At 38.1% G+C, this 17311-nt stretch overlaps 1 protein-coding gene and 1 pseudogene across 5 annotated transcripts in view; both read left to right on the top strand.

Moving 5' to 3' along the window:
* The first annotated feature begins 421 nt into the window (after window positions 1–421).
* LOC143665376 (chromobox protein homolog 3 pseudogene) lies at window positions 422–969 on the top strand (annotated as a pseudogene).
* A 3264-nt stretch (window positions 970–4233) lies between these two features.
* Window positions 4234–17311, top strand: part of ZFYVE16 (zinc finger FYVE-type containing 16) — a 121367-nt gene continuing 108289 nt past the window's right edge. The window contains exons 1-3 of one of the 5 annotated variants that reach the window (XM_077139304.1): window positions 8265–8415; window positions 9510–9604; window positions 10079–10164. The gene's annotated coding sequence lies outside the window, so the exon portion shown is untranslated. Of the gene's footprint in view, window positions 4256–8039; window positions 8144–8264; window positions 8416–9509; window positions 9605–10078; window positions 10165–17311 lie in introns of those variants that run through there. The other 4 variants (XM_077139305.1, XM_077139309.1, XM_077139306.1 and 1 more) reach the window with 4 other exon arrangements.

Raw genomic sequence — 17311 nt, 5'->3', positions numbered from 1 at the left:
AACACTACCACACTACCACAGTTGGTATTTGTTTTCTTCTAGCACTTTATTTCATCCCACTGCTTTCTTGCCTTCCTGTTTTGTTTGCTTTTATTTTTTAGGCTGCTTAATATTAAACTTGATTTATTCAACTGATGTATATATAAACTTTTTTTGTGAAGTACAGCATACATTCCAAAAAGCAATAAAATTTAAAGTACATTTTAGTCCAATTTAATTGAGATATATCATATATAATCATCCAAAGTGTACAATCAGTGGTTCACAGTGTCATCATAGTCGTCCATTCATCACCACAATTTTTGAACATTTTGATTACTCCCCAAAAATACATATGAAAATAAAAGCGGACCCTGCAGACGTGGGACCTGGAGCAGCTCAGAGGTGGTGAATAATAGCTCCTCAGGTCCACAGTGAAAAAATGGTTTCCAATAAAACTACACTGCAAAAAATGGGAAAGAAGCAAAATGGAAAGAGCAAAAAAGTAGAAGAGGCAGAAACTGAAGAATTGGTGGTGGAAAAAGTACTGGATCGATGTGTAGTAAATGGGAAGGTTTAGTATTTCCCAAAGTGGAAGGGATTTACAAATGCTGACAATATTTGGGAGCCTGAAGAAAATTTAGATTGCCCAGGGTTAATTGAAGCATTTCTTAATTCCCAAAAAGCTGGTAAAAAAAATGATGGTACAAAAAGAAAATCTTTATCTGACAGTGAATCTGATGACAGCAAATCAAAGAAGAAAAGAGATGCTGCTGACAAACCAAGAGGCTTTGCAAGTGGTCCTGATCCTGAACACATAATTGGTGCCACAGACGGCAGTGGAGAATTAATGTTTCTCATTAAATGGGAAGATTCAGATGCGGCACTCTTGGTGCTGGCAAAAGAGCAAACATGAAGTGTCCTCAAATTGTCTTTGATTTTTATGAAGAGAGACTAACTTGGCATTCTTGTCCAGAAGATGATGCTTAATAATTGTTTGGATTGCTTTATACATATACATAATTTGGGTCTGATTTTTTTTATTTATTAGTGTGAAGAATCACTACTATTCTAACGGAAATCAAGTTTAATATGTTTGTTTTGAAGCAGTATAGGGAAAGTTGTTGGGTTTTTTGTGTGGTATTGGTTTTTGCTTTGTTTTTGCATCAATATCTCTGGTTACTTTGAACAAATAAAAGCTTTCTGTAGTTGAAAAAAAAAAGTGAAAAAAGAACACCCAAAATATCCCATATCCCTTATCCCATCCTCCCATTATTTATCTTTTTTGTCCTTACTTTTCACTCATCTGTCTATGTTCTCGATAAAGGGAGTGTCAGCCACAAGGTTTTCACAGTCACACAGTCACACTGTAAAAGCTACACAGTCATACAAGCATCTTTAAGAATCAAGCTCAACAGTTTTGGTATTTCCTTCTAGCTATGCTAATCCACCAAAGTACATTTTAGCAAATAGATATAGAACAAATGTTAAATTATAGTATGGGTTTCAGTTCCACAGTATCAGGTATTTTCTTCTAGCTGCTCTAAGAAACTGGAGACTAAAAAGAAATATCAATATAATGATTCAGTAGTCATACTCATTTCTTAAATCCTATCTTCCCTGTTACAACTCCTCCTTCTTCTTTGATTCTTCTAATCTTTAGGGATATTTGGGAAATAACTATCCTAACTTCTTCATGTTGAAAGGGAGTGTCGACATTATGGGGTAGGCGGATGTAACTGGTGGATACTGTTGGAGAAACTGGTAACTTTGGGTTTCAGGGTTTACCTGATCTAGGAACCATCTGGAGGTTTTGGTTTTCTGAAAAACACACTTAGTGAGTAAAACTTTTATAGAGTCTCAGATAGAAGCCCTGGGTATTTTTTAGGGGCTTCTGTGACTTTTGATGAGGGACTTCCTTGTAATAACATGTTGCTTTTCTCTTGCAGTTCTCAGAAATCTCTCCTTGTCCTTGGCTTCTGACAGTTTGACAGCTGTTGTCTGGGCATGGTTCTTCTCATGTTTATCCTGTTTGAGGTTCATTAGGAATCTTGAATGTGTATGTTAGTATCTTTTATTTCATTTGGAACATTTTTTGCCATTATTTCTTTGAATAGTCCTTCTGCCTTTCTCCCTTCTCTTTGGACTTCCATAATGTGTATATTTGTTCCTTTAATGGTGTCTCACAGGTCTCTTAGGATGTGTCAGCATTTTTTTCATGCTGTTTTTCTTCCTGCTTCTCAGCCTGTATAATTTTAATTGTCTTTTCTTTGAGTTCACTGATTCTTTCTTCCACCAGCTGTAATCTGCTGCTGGAGGATTTCAAAAATGAAAAGGAAAATTTTCATTTCAGTTATTATTTGTCTTCAACTCTCATAGTTCTGTTTGATTCCTTTTTAGAATTTGTCTTTATGGAGATTTTCATGTTACTTATTTACTGTTTTCCTGAAATCTTTCAGTTTTTCCTCTGCATTTTCCTTTGTCTTCTCAAGCATATCAAGGATCTTTTCCTTTTTTTTTTTAGTCTTTTTCTGGTATGACCAAAATCTGGTGTTTTTAATTGATGGTTTCTTGATTTTCATCTTATCCTTTGGATGGGCCATTATTTCCTTTTTTTTTTTGTTCGCTTATCTTATAATTTTTTTTCTTTTTCTTTTTTGGCACACTATACATGTTGATGTTTCAAAGTGTTAGCTCTGGGATTTAGTCCCTGAACTGTCTGTTCCCTAAGTTTATAGAGAAATGACAAAGAGTTCCTTGAGTACCAAGATTTAACAAAATTAAATAAACTAGTGGAAAAAAATCTTTGTAAATTGGCTGTGCATTGGCTGGTACTCTCCTTAGAGTTTAGCCCTCCTATAGAGAAGATCATCCTGAGGCAAAAATGAAGGGTGGACTGATGATTATGACTAAGGGCCACCCCCCCAGAGAACCTCTTTTGTTGCTCAGATGTGGTCTCTCTCTCTAAGCCAGCTTGGCAGGTGAACTCACTGCCCTCCCCAGTGCGTGATTGACTCTCAGGGGCGTAAGTCTCCCTGACCCTGTGGGACACAACTCCCAGGGATGAGCTGGGGCAATCTGGGAGTGGGAAAGCCTTCTTGACTAAAAGGGGAAGAGAAATGAAACAAAATAAAATTTCAGTGTCTGAGAGATGTCAAATAGAGTCAAGAGGTCATGTGGAGGTTATTTTTATGCGGTCTTAAGCTATCCCTTATCAGTTTTTGGTGTATTGGAATAGCTAGAGGGAAATAGCTGATACTGTTGAACCGTAATCCAGTGGCCTTGATTTCTAAAGATCATTGTATAAACATATAGCTGTAAGTGTGACCACGTGTTTGTGAAATCTTTGTGATTGACACTCTCTTTATCCACTATAACAACAGATGAGTAAGAAAAAAAGAGAAAAAATAAATAAACATCAGGTAGTGATGGGGGCAATGGGAGGTTTTGAGTGTTCTTTTTTACTCTTATTTTTATTCCTTTAAAAAATATAAAAAATTCCTATTTGGAATGATGAAAATGTTTTATTAATGGATGGTGGTGATGGCAGTTCAACATTGGAAACATAACTAACAGCACTGAAATATATATCTGAACATGGTTAAAAGGGGAAATATTATATTGTATATATGGTAATAGGATAAATTTTTTTTTAAAGTCCATGAATCTGCACTATACAAACAGTGAATCCTAAGTTAAACCATGGACTATAGTTAATAGTACAATTATAAAAATGTGCTTTCACCAATTGTAACAAATGTACCTAACATGTCCCAGGCCACTATGATTGAATTGCTTCTTATACTACCTTAGCTGTCTTCAAGCTCTGGGAGGGCAAGCCAGGGATAAATGTCCTGGTTCAGCCTTCCAGACTGCCACCTAACAGTCTGGCAACAACATATAGGCACCAAAGCATCCTTATAGAAGTTATTCTGCTCCCCGTGGGTCAGGGACCCACAATGGGAGTGCAGGCTGGCGGCAAACACGCCAAGGAGGGGTGAAGGAAGGGCCATCAGGGTGCCACAAGATTCTCCCACCATTTCTAAAGCTGTCTTTTCTTGATTTGGCATTTGCCCAGTTTCTGCAAACCTTGAACTGTTTTCTGGAGTTTTGAGGAAGAAAGCTTTGTCAGTTTTTGCTAGTTATTGAAAGACTCTGGTGGGGGTGGGGTGAGGGGGGTGGGTACCTAGAAACATCTTGGTCAACCGGAAGTCCTGCAGTTTGCTCTGTTAACCTCGGAATTAAAGTCTCATTATCAAATATTTGGCATGAAAAGGTAAGTTTTGCATACACATTTTATATATATATATATAAATTTATTATTTCTCCTTAAAAAAAAAATTACAGGTTTTTGTAAGGTGGCAATTGTGGAATGAGCATGAAGTCCCAGTATCTTATCCTCAATTTTGTAGGTTAAGAAGTTCAATTTCTTAGTACATTCAAAGATAACTGTGCTCCAGGGAGCCTATGCACAATATTCATAAAGAGACTGATATATCAGCAATAATAAAGTTTATTGACTTACTATAAGACTATGATTAAAGGGGCTGGCAAGTCTCAAGTCTGTAGCCTGGAAACTCATTCAGGAGTTTATGCTGTAGCCTTGCAGCAGAATTCGTTCTTCCCTGGGAAATCTGTTTTTTCTCCTAAGGCCTTCAACCGATTGGACGAGACCTAGCCACATTTTTTAGGGTAATCTGCTTTACTTAAGAGTCAGCTGCTCAGCCATCTCTAAGCATCATCATTTCACTGTTTCATGAAACACTTCTCTCACGTTCTTGAGAAACACAAATCCTAATCCCCACTACCACCATCTCAGAAAGCTCCTTTTCACACTCCTTTCTCAGCTCTCTTTTGCTGAGAGTCCCTAAGTTGTTTCCTTTCACAATCCTTTTCTATATGATGCCACAACTTTAAATTCCATCTGTAGGCCATACACACCCCAAATTCTATATCCAGTCTCGGCCTCTCTTGAACTCTGACAATTATATGCAATTGTCCGTTTGAGATTTTCTAAATTGGACAAATTTAGAAAATTGGTTGCTAATAAAAATATCAAATTTATCATGTCTAAAACAAATTGTTATTCTAGCCTTTATTTCTGTTTATTGTTTTCTATAGTAATGTGCCTTTCTCACTCATAATAGTGCTCATTTATGTCTTCTTTTTTTCTTTTTCTTTTTTTGGTCTTTAAAACGGGAATTTGTTAAATTGCAAGTTTACAGTTCTAAGGCCATGAAATTGTCCAAATGAAGGTATCAGAAAGAGGTTACCTTCACTCAAAATATTGTTTCTTGAGCAATCTTCCCAATGGTTTATCTGTTTTGTTAACCAGCTTTCAGATCTGATGGCTACTTATTTGCTTTCTATTTCACTGATGTGTCAGTATTATTCTTACTAGCTTTCTCCTGCTACTATTTTCTAGGATTTATTTGATGGTTCCTGCAGTAGGCAGGATGGCCCCCCAAACATGTCTATACCCTAATCTCTGAAACCTGTGAATATGTTATGTGACATGGTGAAAAAGGACTTTGCAGATGTAATTAAAGCCATTGACCTTAAAACAAGGAGGTTTATCCCGAATTATCTGGGTCTAGTCACATGAGCTCTTAAAAGTCAAGAACTTCTGAGAGTCAGAGAGATGTGAGAGAAGAGAAAAGCAGAGAGATTTGAAGCGTGAGAAGGACTTGACCTGCAATGGCTGGCTTTGAAGACGAAGAAGGAAATGCTTTGAGGAATGCATGCAGCCTTAAGGAATTGAGAAAGATTCCGTTCTGACAGTCAGCAAGGAAACAGAAACCTCATTCACACAAGCATACAGAACTGAATTCTTCTAACAACCCGAATGATCATTATTGGGAAGTGGATTCCTCTCCAGATCCTCCAGAAAACCTGTACTTTGATTTTGGCCTCTGAGACTTTAAGCAGAGAACCCAACTGAGATACACTGCTCCTGACCTTCTAACTCAGAGAATTGTGAAATAATAAATTTGTTTTGTTTTAGGCAAAAAAAAAAAAAAAAAATACAGAAAGAAAAGCCAGCTAATTGCAGATGTGATTAACATCTACAAGATACTTTCACAGTAATACCTAGATTCACGTTTGACTAAAAAACTGGATACTATAGCATAGCCAGGTTGACACATTAAAGAATCATCACAAACATCAGTAACATTCATTCATTCATACTGAGTGTTCCCATCTAGACACTTCACATGGATTATCTCAGGCAATCTACTAGTTCTATCACCATTTACCTATAGGGGCATTTTTAGGTCTCATGGCTAATAAGTGTTAGAGCTCCCATACAATTCAGGTACTTTGACTCCAACACCTCAACAACAGGAGACTGGATTGTTACAACTTATCACATCTATTACTTTAGGGGAAAAAAATTTGCTGAATTTAAAAGTAACACTTGTGTAGTTTAGAAAATTTAGAATATCCAGAGAACAAAAATAAGAATAAAAAATAACACATATTCTGGTCAGCAGGACATTACTGCTGCTAACATTTTTGTTTACTTTCTTCTCTCTTTCACACGTATCGCACACATGTAGCAGACCCTTGTACTTCATAGACAATGTTAAATATTTAAAACTATTAAAAAATTTTCTGACAGTTTTTTAAAATATATATTTAATGGTTTAAACGGTGCATATGCCATAATCTTCAGTTTCAAAAACATAAAATGTACTTTTCATATAAATCTTTGTATTCTGAGATTTTTTTCTTATAATTTCCAGAAGGAAAATTATCAAGTTAGGTGACATGAGCATTTGGAAGGTTTTTGGTATAATTTAACAAACAGCATTCAAAAAACTTTGTCCTAATTTGAATCTTCACCAGTCTACAGAGTGTTCATTTCACTCCAACCTCATCAGTGGAGGGTATTCACATTTTAAACAAATTGGATAACTAGATCAGTGGGAAATAATATCTCTTTCAAGACATTATTGGCTGCAAATACTATTAAAATAAGTAGCAGGCATTTAAAAGTCCTATTTTGTGAATTTGCCATTGATATAACAGCTTTTCCCATTCATCTCAATCATCTATTTAAGTTCTTAGACTTTCACTTTTTAATTTCACCTTTAAACTGTACCATGTACATACTTCGGTCTGCAAAAATGTATTTGTATACAGGAGTTTCGGCTACTAGACTGTTTCTTTAAGAGTGGCGAGCCCATTTTATTTATCTTTGTGTTCTGTGCATAACACATAGTACTGAGTACACGCGTATCAGACTTTTAAAATTACTCTTAGGATTAAATTAAATAATATAAGCAAAGCAAAGCATCTCAAATGTCACGGAAGACACTCAATAAATGATAAACATTATTTTACACAATCAATAGAACATTCACTGGTGAACTGAAACCATAGTTTCATTCCGGAGTTTAAGAAAACCAAGATTAGAGAGAGTACGTATCTTTGAAAAATCACAACTAATAAACTGCAGATTTAGAATTTGAACGATAATTCTCTGCTCTTTCCCCACAAATCCTATTTGACTGGAATACTCTTGCAATTACTGTTGCAATTTTTGAAAGACCAGTGTGAATGAATTTTCAGCTGATAAAACCCTTTGGCCACTAATGGATTCTTTTGCCTCACTCTGCAATGATACCGTGATCCCACATAGTTGCTGCTGCTTCTCTCTTTTAAATTTACAGAAAATTTATGGTCACGGTAGTACAAGCCCAACACATATAAAGTCACTTTATTTCTCCATTGGAGAGCAGGCTTCTGTTTTTGGACAGGGAGGCGGCTGCTGTCGTTTCTACTATTCGGGAAGAACGACAGCCACTAAGAGGGAAGGGCTGGTGGTCGGAGGGCTTGGACGTCGGTAAGGGCCTGCGAGCATGTCTACTGCTGCCTGGGTAGGAGGGTGAAAAACCAGTTTGAAGTTTAAAAGTTAGGTTTCGGAGAGCTTCGCAGAGCCGGCTGCAGCGGGGCAGCCCCGGCGCAGGCGGGTGTGTCTGGCACCAGCACCGCGCGGCGCCGGCCCAGCAGGCGGAGGCGGCTGGGGGCGGAGGAAGCTCCGCACAGGGTCAGCAAAGGTCAGAAGAAGCCGGACACCGACTCGGCTCGCCTCCGGTCCCGATCTAAGACCGAGCTTTCGGGTGCCCCAGTCACCCCAGGACCTTACCAGGCACTTCCGGTAAGAACCGGGGCGCCCCCCGCCCGGACTCCGCAGCGCAGCGCGCAGGCGCTCAGAGCCGGCGGAGGCGACGCGGCGGAGGGAGGGGGCGTGTGAGCCGAGCGAAGCGTCTTCTGCGCCTGCGCCGTCCTCTCCCCCCGCCCCCCTAGGTCCGGGGGAAAACAAACCCCGAGCCGGCGTCGCGCACTCGCAGGCTTCCCGGTCGGGGTCGCTCTTCGCACCTCAGCGCGGCGTCTCCTCGCGTCCCCTGAGAGCTCCGCAGGGGTGTGGAGGTAAGAGCCCGCGTACCAAGACGTCTTGGCCTCGTTTCCCCGCTGCTGCCCTTCCCGGAGGGGGCGGGGTGGCCGCAGGACCCGCCGTCCGCGGAGCGCGGTGCGGCCCTCCCCTGCCGCCAGGGACCGAACCTGGTGCCCGACTGGTTCGTTCTCCCGAGCGCCCCGCGGGACGAGGAGCCCCGGCCCTCGCGTCCCCTCCGGAGCCAGGAGGGCCCACCAGGCCGGGACGGCTATCGCGGCGGCTGTGCGCCGGGTCCCGCCCACCCGGGCACCGGCCGGCCCGCCCGGGGAGGGGCTGCGCCGGCTGGGGTGGGGGCGGCGCCCGCGTTCCTGGCGCGTGGTCGCCTCCGCACGGCCGGACTCGGTGCCCCCCGAGGGGGCTGCCAGCGCCGCCGCTGCCCTCGCAGTGCCCATGCCTGGACGGATGCGTTATTTTATTTTATTTTTATCGTTTTAAACCCAAAGAATGTGGCTGGGTTATTTCTTTTTCTCTACCTTTTCTTGGCACCTTTGGAAAATTCTAAAAGGTGCCAACTTCTAAACCATCAGTGCATTTGTACTACAGTGATTGTGATTTATGTTCCAGACGAAGGATTACTATGTTGAAGTTTGTGTTTTGAAAATCAGTGCATACCTTGGCTATTAAGTTAATCTTCCCATTTAAAAATGGTAACAGGACATTTCCTGAAGGAAACGGGTTCCTCCATTTATTCATTTGAGCATGCGGTCTCTTGAGTTGACAGAAGTTTAATAGTTTGATCCAATGGAACTATACGTAATTTTCACTTAAATTTCATCTTTCTCTCCTGTATCTTAATCTGCATGCTTGGTGTCAATCTGTAAAATATAATAAAGACTAAGGGGAAAAAAATCGACCATAATTATGTCATTTAAACCAATTAACCACTTTTAATGTTACAGTCTTTTTCCTTCAAGTCGTTTCTCTCCCTGTGTATTTTCTTATTTAAGATGATGAGAGTGTAAATACAGTTGGCTTGCCTGCCTTTCTCTGTCGTTCACATTTTGAACATTTCCATATATATATATATTTTTTTTTTTTCTTTTTTTTTTTTCTTTTTTTGCATGGGCAGGCACCAGGAATTGAACTGGGGTCTCCGGCATGGCAGGCCAGAGCTCTGCCACTGAGCCACCGTGGCCCGCCCAGCCTATATGTTTAAGGACTTTTGTAAGCATAACCTTATTACTTTTTGATTGCACAAGAAATACATGAGTAAAGTCTCTTGAAACAATTAAAACGATACAGATAAAGCTAAATTCCCATTTAATCATTATGTTTCATAATATGCTAGTATCATAGTTTTTTTAACCTAGCATTTCTCTTTTTCATCTCAGGATTCCACTACACACTTAAAAATTATGAAGGACCAAAAGAGATTTTGTTTTCTAATACAATATTATTTCAGAAATTAGTTTAGATTTCTCGGTTTAGGGAAAATTTTAAAATTTTAGTTTATTCATTTAAAAATAACAAACCCATATTTATTAACACAAGTAATGTATTTGAAAAATATATTTTGTGAAATAAAATTTAGTGAGAAAATGTATATTTTTGCAAACCACGTTAATGTCTGACTTTATCATAGACAGCTGAATTCTCAGATTTACTTCTTTGTTCAATTTGGTGTGCTATCTTGTTTAGGTTGAAGCATATGAAGAAAATCCAGCCTTGCACAGATATGTGTTTGCAACAGGGAGGACCTCGCAGACCCTCTAAAAGGATCTTGGGTACATCCATGGGTCCTCAGACCACAGTTGAGAAAGCTGGTTTACCCATTTTGTATTGATAGTTGGTCTGTTAGATTGTTGGCAGTTGTATCCTATTACAAACATTGTAACATCAAAAGTTCTTTGCAATAATGTGTTATTTATTGTGCACAAGTGCTAATATTACACTAGAATAGGGTTGTAGGTTATAGAGTATGCACATTATTTTTCAATAGATGCAAACATTACTTTAGCTGCTTGCATAGTTTTCTGTTGTGTGCCCTAATGTTGATGTTTTGTTTCAATTAATGATATGGTAAAATATCTTTGCGTTTTTTCAGTTGTTTGGATTATTTTCTTAAATTTCTTACAAGAGAGTTGTTAGATCAATGTTAGAAATTGTTTTGAGATTATTGATACATATCGTCACATTGCTTTCCTGAGAGATTGTACTAGTTTACTGCATATCAGCAGTTTCTGCGAGGCTTCCCCCCCCCCACATCCTTACCACTATAGGATATTTTATTTAACAATTTTCAAATTTTATAATCATTGTATACTTACCAAGTAACAACTTCCTCTTCCCTGTAACCTCTGTCTCCTGGTAACCTCTAGTCTACTTTCTTTGAATGTACTATTTTGAGATATTTCATGTAAGTGAAATTATACAGTATTTTCCTTATATGCCTGGTTTATTTCACTCAACATAGTGTCTTCGTCACCCGTGTTGTAGCATGTCTTAGAACTTCATCTATTTTTATGGCTGAATAAAATTTCATTTTGCTTATTATGGCATTTTGTTTATCCGTTCATCTGTTCATAAACACTTGGTCGTTTCCACATTTTGACTATTGTGAATAATGTTGCAGTGAACATTGGTATGTAATTATCAGAGTCCCTATTTTCAGTTTCTTTGGTTTTATACCTGGGAGTGGAGTTGTCAGGTCATATGGTAATTCTGTAGTTAATTTTTTGAGGAACATTGAGTAGTTTTATTGTTAAAAATTCTTTTCCAATTTAGTAGGCAAGAAATGGTATGTGTTCTAATTTACATTACTTTGATAGTATAGGTTGCACATTGAACACTGTTTCATTATATTATTAGGTGTCAGATCATATTCTTTGTACATTTATATTTATTTCCAAGTGTTTAATGACAGATTTTTATTTCTTTTTACATTGTAAGGCTTATGCTTATATTTTTAGGAAATGAACAAAATTAGCTCTTTTTTCCTATTTACAAAAGTAGTACACCTTTTTTAACAAAGAGGCAAAATAAATGTAGAGATATATAATGTAGATGAGAAAGGCTTACATAATCCCATCCCCATATATAAAGCATTATTAACTGTTTGCTGTATATTCCTTCATATTTTTTCTTGTCCCTTTGCTAATATTCTTTTTTTTTTACAATTATTTGTAAAAGTGGGCTTATACTGTGCATAAGATTTTGCAATTTGATTTTTTTCATTTAACACTACATCATAGATTTATTTCTTAAATAGTACATATAACTCTGTAGTAGAGTAATTGAAATCTTTAATTATCTGATGGCAAGCTCTTCTCTTCTACATTCTCTTCCTAGGTGATCTCATTCTTTAATAGCTGTGTGCTGCCAATTACAAAATCTTTGTCACAGATTTCTCTCCTGAACTCCAGATCTTTATTTATATTCAGCTGCCTGTTGGATATCTCAGCTAGGATGTTCTCAGGGTACTTCAGATAACAGTCCAAAAGTGAACTCATGTTTTCCTCCATGCCTGCTCTTTGTGTTGCCTGTCTTGGGCAGTGGTAGCTCTATCTATAACCCATGATAAAAGTGGCAGTAACACTAGCTGTCTCTCTTACTTTGACTCTCCAACACTTGCCACTCTTGCCACTATCTGTATCCTCTCCATCGCCACTGCTGTCTCAACCCAGGCTCTCGACATCTCACCTTCATCATTTTAGAGGTCTCCGTACCATTTTCTTCTCGATTTGCCCATTTTCTGATTAGTGTTCCATATTTGCTGCCAAAATGTTTTCCTTAATCATGAAGAGATTTTTTTTAACTTTTTTTTTGTGAAGTAAGTATTGTAAAATTTGTCAGTAAATCTGAGAGTAAATAAGTGGTCAAGTGAGTGAAAAATATTACCTAAACCAGGTTATTGTATCTACACATAAACTTCTTTTAAAACATGAAGTACATCTTATAATTCTTTTGTATTTTCTACAATACATGGTAGATTGGTGGCACAGTAATCCATTTTGGTTGATTGAAATGAGATGTATATGCAGCATAATAAAATTTGATGTTTAAAGGTTCCAGTGTACAGTATTTGCATTGTTATAACATTTACAAACTGTTGGGTTATATCATTATTGCTATTATCTTGTTTGTGTATTTTTTGGCACTCAAATAATACAATGATTAGTAGTACATTGCAAGGTAGATATATATTCTCTAAATATTATCAAAGGGATACCTATACATAAAGACTCAAATAATGCTATAAGACAAAATGGAAAAGAGCAGTCGTGTGCCCCAGTCCTTCTCACCTGTGAATCCCACTTTCAGAAGTAGACTTTGTCAATTAGCATTCCTCATGTGACCCATAAAACATGGAAGATAATGTAGGTAACTAGTTTTTAGTCTCCCAAGGACGATGCATAACCCTTGACATTTTAGATGCATAGGAGGGAAGTTAATTCTTTAATTCATTAAAGTAAATGCCTTGGGACCTAAAGACTTAATTCTCTCAAAGAACCCTTACGAAGAAAGGCTACACCAGAGTCAATGACTCGTCAACTCTTTTTCACCTTCAGTTTTTAAAATAAAATGCTTGCTTATGTAGCTATTCCTGCCCTCTCCCTGCAGTTTTAGGTGTTATTTACCAACTTCCTATTGTAGAAGGTGGATAAGATGGGAGTTTGGGTGTCTTACACCAACCCCCATCTTTGAAACACTCCATTTTTCCTCCCCTTCCCTTTGTATTCCTAAATTAGTTACATGTTAATTTTTAGAAATCCATTCTTAGTGTTTGAATCATTTTAACTATGTAAATATTACATATAGCTGAGCCAGGTTATATCACAATATTTTGTGATATTTCCTTGCATAATATTTTATTTTTTCTAGAGTTAATAGTTTTTGCTAGAACTAATAATTTAGTTCTTTTATATATCTTTCATGTGCATTTATAAACGTATTGGTTTTTTGTCTTTTATATCTTTTGTTTGGTCTATTTATTAACTTCTTAGACAAGATCTGTAAATCCTCTCTTACTAGATTCAAACACATTGGATAATCCATTTGTTTTGCTTCATCTTTTCTGCAGTCATTTTTCCTACTTTCGTCAGGAGAAGGTGCTCTTTAGGCCTATTGCACAGCTATGTTCTTAGAGTGTCTTTTTATAATCATCTGCAAATTTTCATTTGTCTCTCTCCTATGTAGGATAGCCTGTTTCCTTGATTTCCTTCCTTTTGCGTAGTGTCTCCCTCATATATGTAGAGCACATCCTCTAGTAGTTTTGTGTGAAAAACTGAATGGGAGACAAATTTGGGGGGGATCTTGTATGTCCCAAACATTTTTTTGTTCTACCTTCATGATTGATAGCTTAGCTGAGCATAGAATTCTAGTTGTAAATCATTTACTTTTAGAATTCTGGAGGCATAGCTCCATTGTCTTCTACCTTCTGGAGTTGCTATTGAGAAGTTGAATGCCAGATAAGATAGCTAGTCCTTTGTATGTGATTGCTATTTCTCTCTGGAAGCTTTTATATTTACTCAACAAGTATGAATTAAGCACATTTTATATTCCAGATACTGGCCATGGTACTTTGAATATATGGATGATATCCCTGCCATTATTAAGCTTAAATTCAGGGGGTTGGGAGGGGTAGTTCCGGATGGTTAACAATAAATATAATAAATAGGCAAATTATACAAAATGTTAGAGGGTCATAAAGTAAGCAAGTACTTTAGAAAAAAGAGCAGAATTGTGGAGAGGGAGGTGGGGAGCAGGCTAAGAGTGTTAAGGAAAGAGAGAAAAGGTGAGGGGTACAGACTACAATTTTAAATGTGGATGGATTTATTTAAACCACTCAAGTATTCAAAATTTCACAATGACTGGATGAGGACTTTTCTCTAAATAGGTCCTTGCCACCTGGAAAATATATCCTGTAATTCTAGAATATTTGAAAATTTTCTCCTTTTTCCTGTATGCTTTCTCTTTAGACTTCTTGTTATTTTCTAATCTTTTCTTTTCTCTCCTGTTTGCCATCTGTCTTGGTCCACTTTCTGGGATATTTCTCAACTTTATTTTTCAACACGTCGATTGAATTTTTTAAAATAAACTTTTGTTTTAGAAAAATTTCAGATTTACATAATTATTGCAAAGAGCATCCCCATATACTTTACACCCAGTTTTCACTATTATTACCATTTTTTTGTACATTTAGCATTGTACAATTCTCATGATTGAACCAATATTGATAAATTACTGTTAACTGAAGTCCACACTTGACTCACATTTTCTGTTTTTCTTTAATATGCTTTTTCTGTTTTAGGAGCCCATCCAGGATACCACATTATATTAAGTAATTATGCCTCCTAATGCCCCTCTTGGTTGTGACAGTTTCTCAAGCTTATCTTGGTTTTGATGTCCTTGACAATGCTGAAGATTACCAGTCAGGTGTTTTATAGAATGCCAGTTGGAATTTGATGTTTTTTTCACATTAGAATGGGGCAATATATTTTGGGGAAGAAGACAACAGAGGTAAAAGTGCCATTCTTATCACATCATATCAGCAGTACACATGACTTATCACTTGATGTTAACCTTGATCCCTGGATTGAAGTAGCGTTTGTCAAGTTTCTTTACTATAGAGTTATTCTTTTCTTTTTTTCTTCCATTCCGTGCTGTACTCTATGCAAGAAAGTCATTATGTGTCCGCAGCCGTCTCGTTCGGCTTCTGATCCCCGGCCGGCGAAGGGAACAGGAGGGGAGAAAGAGACAGACGCAGGCAAACCAACTTAAGTGACAAACACGGGTTCGAGGCACGCAACGGTTGTGAGCACAGACCTTTACTGGAGTTAAGCTTGCATTCTCTGTTACAGGTTCCACGCGGGACAAGATACCCCGCGGGGGAACAACCTCTATGCGGCCGTCAGGTACGGCTCCCTGTGGGTCGTCTCCACCCACCCTGTCCGGGTAACCTCTTATATACTGTGCCCAAACCCAATAGGTTAGTGCCACGTATACAGAGGTGATTGGAAGATAGGGTTGGTGGGCGCGTGCGTCATACGCGGAAACAGGATGCGGGCGCCATCTTGGCTCACTCGATGGGCGGGGGGAACTCTAGAGCAGGCTGCGGCGTGTCCACTAGGCCAGACCCGGGAGGCGGCTCTCCACAATTATGTGACTCATCCCCACCCCCAAAGGCGAAGTATCTACAGGTATTATTTGTAATTATTCTGTTTAGGAGATTTGTAGTTTTCCTCATTTATTTATGCCAATATGAACTCATGGATATTTATTTTATACTTTGGATTATAATTCAGTACTATCTTATTTATTTTGTTGCTCAAATTTTTCCAGCTTTGGCCATTGGGAGCTTTTTCAATTGGATCCTTATCCTTTTTTTTTTATTTTTTGTTTTTTTAAATATCAAAAACACCAAACAACTCCTTATCCTTTTGACATCATTTCGCCTGTGTGTGTGCATGCACATGTGTGTTTGAACACTTTTTTACTTGGTAGTGTTATAAGATGATCTATGCTCAATTTGTTTATTTCCAAGCACCAGCCATTTCTCCAAGGAGCCCTGGTTCCTTTTATTCTAGAATGGTATTAGAAACCAAGATCTGGGCACCTAAGTGTTGATTAAGTATGCTTGTTGCCCCTGGAATATCATTGCCTTTTATCTTTATTTTTCCATTAAAAAATTTTATTAGAGCAGTTGTAGATTTACAGAAGAATCATGCCGAAAACACAGAACCCCACATATCCCCATCCCCTCCCCCAGTTTTCCCTATTATTAGCATTTTGCATTAGTGTGGTACCTTTGTTACAATTGATGAAACAATGTTATTATAATTATACTATTAACTGTAGCCCATAGTTTATTTTAGGGTTTACTCTTTATCTTGTATAGTTCTATGGGTTGTAGTTTTTTAAATATTTTTATTGAGAAATCTTCACACACATACATTCTAAACATGGTGTACAATCAGTGGCTCACAGTATCATTGCGTAGTTGTGTATTCATCACCATGATTATTTTTTAGAACATTTGCATCACTCCAGAAAAAGAAATAAAAAGCTCATGTGTACCACACACCTTCCCCCTCCCTCTCATTGACCACTGGTATTTCTGCCTACCCCCATTTATTTTACCCTTTGTCCCCCTGTTATTTATTTGTTTTTTTATCCATATTTTTTTACTTACCTGTCCATACCCTGGATAAAAGGAGCATCAGACAAAAGATTTTCACACACTCACACAGTCACATTGTAAACGTTAAATCTTTATACAGTCGTCTTCAAGAATCAATGCTCCTGGAATACAGCTCAACAGTTTCAGGAACTTCGCTCCAGCCACTCCAATACACTACAAACTGAAAATGGATATCTATATAATGCATAAGAATAGCCTCCAGGATAGCCTGTCAACTCTGTTTGAAATCTCTCAGCCACTGAAACTTTATTTTGTCTCATTTCTCTGTTCCCCCTTTTTGGTCAAGAAGGCTTTCTCAGTCCCTTGATGCTAGGTTCTGGCTCATCCCAGGATTTGTGTCCCATGTTGCCAGGGAGATTTTCATCCCTGGAAATCATGTCCCATCTAAGAGAAAAGAAAGTGAGTTCACCTGCTGAGTTGGCTTAGAGAGAGCGGCCACATCTGAGCAACAAAGGTTCTCTGGGACTGGCTCTTAGGCCTAATTTTAAGTAGATGTGCTGGTTTGAAAGGATGCATGAACCCTAGAAAAGCCATGTTTTAATCAAAATCCCATTTTGTAAAATGGCAGAATAATCCCTATTCAATACTGTATGTTTGAATCTGTAATTAGATCATCTCCCTGGAGATGTCTCCCAATCAAGAGTGGTTGTTAAGCTGAATTAGGGGAGATGTGTCTCCACCCATTTGGGTGGGTCTTGATTGGTTTACTGGAGTCCTATAAAAGAGGAAAC

The sequence above is a fragment of the Tamandua tetradactyla genome, chromosome 21, assembly GCF_023851605.1.
Source record: "Tamandua tetradactyla isolate mTamTet1 chromosome 21, mTamTet1.pri, whole genome shotgun sequence".
Taxonomy (NCBI): Eukaryota; Metazoa; Chordata; class Mammalia; order Pilosa; family Myrmecophagidae; genus Tamandua; species Tamandua tetradactyla.
The sequence above is the reverse complement of the archived record's forward strand: the minus strand, read 5'-3'. Positions and strand labels throughout refer to the sequence as shown.